The sequence below is a fragment of the Rutidosis leptorrhynchoides genome, chromosome 5 (assembly GCF_046630445.1).
Source record: "Rutidosis leptorrhynchoides isolate AG116_Rl617_1_P2 chromosome 5, CSIRO_AGI_Rlap_v1, whole genome shotgun sequence".
Taxonomy (NCBI): Eukaryota; Viridiplantae; Streptophyta; class Magnoliopsida; order Asterales; family Asteraceae; genus Rutidosis; species Rutidosis leptorrhynchoides.
In genome coordinates, this window is record NC_092337.1 from 332,701,491 (window position 1) to 332,707,490 (window position 6,000).

The window sequence follows — 6,000 nt, forward strand, 5'->3', positions numbered from 1 at the left end:
TAGAAGTACTACTACTTCTAAATTTACTTTTGATCTTATTCATGTGGATATGTGGTGTCCTTACAAAACACCTGCTTTAAATGGAGCAAAATACTTCCTCACAATAGTTGATGATAAATCCAGGCCCACTTGGACCTATCTAATACACAACATGAGTCAAATTGTGAAATAATGACTTCCTTTGTTGCTTATGTTCAAAACCACTTTCACAGTAAACCCAAGTACATCAGGTTTGACAATGGCACTGAGATTGTGAATAAAGAGTGTCAACTTCTTTTTAGAACACATGGCATAATACACCAAAAATCCATGGTGTACACTCCACAACAAAATGGGATTGTAGAAAGAAAACATAGGCATCTACTTGATACTGCAAGGGCTCTTAAATTCCATGCACAATTACCTAATTCTTTTTGGGGAGATTGTGTTTTATCTGCTACTTATCTCATCAACAAAATGCCTATGGCAAATTTGGATTGGAAGACTCCTTATGAAATTCTACATGGTAAACCTCCAAGCTATGATAATCATAGAATCATAGGTTGTTTGTGTTTTGCTGCTGTAACAAAACCCAATTCAGATAAGTTTGCTCCAAGGTCTACTCCTTGTGTTTTTATAGGTTATCCACCTAATCAAAAGGGGTATAAGTTGTTTGATTTACACACTAAAACTGTGTTCTGCAGCAGAGATGTGATTTTTAGGGAAGATACTTTCCCTTTCAAGGTTTCTTATACACCTACACCTACACCTACACTGTGACGACCGTGTCCTAATCCATCCGGACGAAGTCTTCGACAGTTGGTCCCATTGCGACGATCGTCTCCAAGTAATGTCCTTAACATGAGCAAATGCACAGCGGAAGACTTAATTCGTACCTGAGAATAACATGCTTTAAAAGGTCAACATAAAGTTGGTGAGATATATAGGTTTATCTGTAACGACCCGAAAATTTCCGACCAAATTTAAACCTTAATCTTTATATACTTCCGACACGATAAGCAAAATATTTAATGTTTAGTCTAGAAAATTTTGAAACGATGTTCATATATTCAATTACCCTCTGACCAGTTCCGACGATTCACGAACAGTTATTTTTAAATAAATATGTATGTATATATATATAGAGATATATAAATTATAAGGAGAGTTGTTAAGTAATGTATATTAAATGATTATATGGAAAGTAAATATTACTGTTGTTTAATTATGTTTTAAAATTTTATAAATATATTACATTAAACTTGTCTATTGTTGCTTTCCCATTTTTGAATTACACTACACAAGTTATGGATCCGTGAATAAAATTGAATGAGAATAAAACACTATTTAGAAAGTGTCGGTAGGATGATCAATCTGAGGCTGCTAATTATTTATTTATTCTTATTTCAGTTGGCACGTTTATTTGATGTACTAATCTATCTATTCCATCTATATCCAATTTATATTTAAGACATATGCTTATACATATGCACATACTCATAGAGAAAAGGGAAAACCATTAATCCCCCATACCACAACCAAACACCATCCTCTCTCTCTAACTATCTCTCCCTCTCCCTTCTGCAACATCACAATCACACGTAACACAAGTGAAATTTCATTTTAGATCATCTTCACGTACGGCCTTGAATTCACAACACCCATCAATCTTCATTTAAACACGACAACCACCGCCACTTTTACCTCTATTATTTATGTTATTTATATGCTTTTGCTCCACCACTCTTACCATCCTCTTCCATCCTCAAGGACATCACCAAACTATTGTTTTCATTGTTAAGCATAGAACACACCAAAACCCACTCTTCCTTTGAGCAATCAATCGGTTCCACCACTGTAACACCATGAACAAACGCCACCTTAACTCCACCATGTCACCATCTTCAAGCTTGAAACAACCATCACCACCAAAGTTAAACGGCGACTGTTAACTTTCCTGTTTGAACACCCACCTCGTCACCATATCCCGACCATCGAACTACCACCACTTTGAAACCACAACCCACCTTATTCTTCATAACAACCATATACATGTACTCATATATTTTTTTTAATATAATTTCTTTCTTTTCTTTTTCTACATCAAAACCCACAACTCAACCATACAACCATCGTGATCATCATTCACCACCCTTGTCTCTGGTTATACCCATTCGAAGACAGCCCGACACCCATGCCACCTTCTCTCTCTTCTCAAGAACACAAAGGCTCACAGTATTTCTTGTTTCTGTTTCGATGACAAACACCAAACCACCATCATCTAACCGTCACTGAAACTGCTAAGTCTTTATTTCTCTTTCATTATATAACCTGCAAACATCACCTACTGCCACAAAAATTCGCAGCTACTAACCTATTTTCTGTTTGAGCCCGACAAGTTTCATACACTTGTATTTATCTTCTTTCTTTCTTCTCGTTTGTTTACTGCTATAGTCGTACAAGTACTCCCAAGAACCACACCATCTAATCATCTCCACTCAATCTATATTTTCTTGGTGGAACCATTTAAAGAAAGGAAAAAGATGGAAAAGGTGTTAGGCTAAAAGTTTTCAACTTGGATGCATATATTATTAAACTACAACAACTTCAATTAAATTATATGGGTCGTGGGACATAGTAATTCTTGGCCGACATTTTTTTTTGTATCTTTGTTGATTGTCACTTAAATTTCGTGGTGGGACACAGGAAACCCACTAGGTTTCTAATCAATACTTTGCAATATAGATTTTCTATTAATCCTTATCGAATTCTTGAAAGAACCAGGACATTCACGAATATTTTATTGGGTTTATGAAATTCCTAAATGGACTAATGTAATATCGGTGTTTTTGGGCCAGTGCACGTGGTTAGTATTTAACTTTGGGCCGAATTAATAAGTGGATAGCAGAGGCGATGATTATAGCTTATGTAGGATAGTCGATGTATGATGAGAACCCTGTACGTAAGGTGTTCGATGATAATGATGGAAGTTTAGGATAATGAAGAAAGTGACGAGTTAATAGAGACGATAAGTAGTTCTGGGTGTTTAGGAAGAAGAAGATTAATTAGAAATACGAATTACATATTAATAAGTTAGTAATAATACCTGAAAAAGAAAAAGAGTTGCTTGGATGGTCAAGGGAGTTTGATTAATATCAGGAGGTCCTGTGTTCGATTCCCAATTGCTGCTATCAATTTTTTTTGATTAAGTGGGCTGTCTTGGTAGATCCAACTAACAAATACAAACGGGCTTGTGGTTGGGCTTTGATAAACGAGCCTGTAATAAACTAAGTGTTGGTCGAATTGGTTTAAAGGAGGTAGAAGAAACAGACTGACAGAATATTACGGGTTTTATAATTATAAGTTTAGATTTAGTCAAAAAGGAATGAATGGATGAATGGTTTAATGGATGGTTGGGTGAGCGAGAGGTCTTGGGTTCGAGTCTCGTCCGCAACATTTCTTTTTACTCAGATTTCAAAAGGGTATACTTGTTATTTTATTATTATTATTATTATTATTATTAATATAAGTATTATTATTAATATTATCATTCTTATTTATATAAGTATTAGTATTATTATTTTTATAGTTATAATTATAAAAATCCATTATTGTTAAAAATTAATATTTTTACTAAAAGTATTATTTATTAGAGTTATCATTTTTATCAATATTACTAAAGGTAACTTTATTTTAAATTTATCATTTTTATTACTATTATTATTATTAATATTATTATTATTATTATTATTATTAATTAGTATTACTACTATTATAATAGATAAAGATAAAACATTAATAAATATATATATAACACTATTAAATCATAATAAGTAATAATTAATAAGAATATATAAATATTATTTGAGTGCGATTATGTGTATTAATATATGTACAAATGATTTAGGTTCGTGAATCCGAGGCCAACTCTACAATTGTTCAATGATGTTATATGTATTTTTACTACAAAATACAGTATGGTGAGTATATAGTCCCTTTTAAACTCTAAATATTTTGGGCTGAGAATACATGCGGTGTTTTTATAAATGATTTACGTTATGGACACAAGTGATCAAAAATATAAATTCTACGTTGAGTTGTACCATGGCATATCTCTTTATACTTGGTAGCTAATATTTACGTGAGGAGCGTAAACGCGAATCCTGTTGATAGATCTATCGGGCCTGACAACCCCAACCGGGCTGGACGACCTGCATTTAACGGTTGCACAGTACTTCGTTTCGTTACTACACTTGGTACGGTGTAGGGTTTATTTAAGAATATGCTGCTGTGATTTAAATGTTAAGTATGGTTACCAAGTGCTCAACGACTTTTCCATACACGAGGAGTGTATTATGTATAAACATGAAATCTTGTGGTCTATAGTTATAACGCTGCTAGCATCAAACCTATATATCTCACCAACTTTATGTTGACGTTTTAAAGCATGTTATTCTCAGGTACGAATTAAGTCTTCCGCTGTGCATTTGCTCATTTTAAAGACATAACTTGGAGTCGATCATCGCAATGGGACCAACTGTTGAAGACTTCGTCCGGATGGATTAGGACCAGTCCTTTCAGTTGGTATCAGAGCGGTGGTCTTAGCGAACCAGGTCTTGCATTAGTGTGTCTGACTAGTAGTTGTTAGGATACATTAATGAGTCTGGACTTTGACCGTGTCTACATGTCAAAAAGGTTTGCTTATCATTTCTAGTCAGAAATCATCTGCTTATCATCCTTAGGAAATTACCTGCTTATTATCCTTAAGTCTAAACACGTCTTACTGTATTTAGTGCATCGATAATGTATAGGAAAAATCCATATCTTAGCGCATCCGTAGCCTTGCCTGACATATGCCGTAGGTTCCTCTGTAGTCTACGAAATCTTTAGGATTATAAATAGATATTCCATATAGTTAGAATACCATCCGATATCTGAAAATCATTTCATATCGAAGATCCATTCCATCCACCAAATTGCCCTTTTGGCGATGAACCTGAATCACTTACCGGCGAACCTATTCGAAACACCATTTCCTCGAGTATCTTTTCACGATTATATAATATCCCATATCACGAATCTTACTCATCCGCTCGCTTCAACCGTCAATCATCCCGGCATAACAAATTAACGAACTTCGCGCTCGTGTGACGACGTTGGAGAACAAAGTGCGAAGGATGCAAACACCAGCAACAGCACCAGCCGCATAATCTGTACCACCATCATCAACGTCAACAATACTTTTATCACCCCCAACCACAACCGCGTTGTAAACCTCAACATCACAACCAGTACCTCGGATATCAACCTCACACGCCTCAATAACTCCATCTGTACTTCGAATATGATCTTTGTTCTACATATCGTTCTACATGGATTATCTTCGCTTTACATATCGTTTTACCTCATTTATCTTCGTTCGACAAGACGATTATGTAGTCTCTAATGTTTTAGAGATCATGTAATCTAGTAATACCGATAAATCAAATGAGTTTAATATCCTATTGACTCATTAAATTCATAATTACATTCGAAGAAAATATATATGCAAGTATATTTTCATAAAGATTGTAATTAAAAATTCTTTCATACAAACTGTTAATGATGAAAATATTTTAACGGGTGGGTAGTACCCGAGAAATATTCAGATTTCACATTAATAAGTTACACTGTACATTCTTCGAATCTGATTCAACGGTCAATTGCTATTCTATTTACAATCACCGATAAAGGTATCCGTTCACCCCAGATTAACCATTTTCATTTAAATTTCATATTTGGATTTTTACCTATCCGAATCCAACAAGTGGCATAACGAAGAAAACATTGGACAAAATAAAATTTGTTAGAAACAAACAGATTAACTATGATGAATATTGTTAAGATTCCACGCTAACCGTTCCTAGCTAACTGTTCCCAGCTAACTGATTAACATTTAATTTATCGCAATTTACATTCTCGCAATTTTATTTATTGTTATTTAATTTCCGCACTTTACATACCGTCGAGACACATGTACAA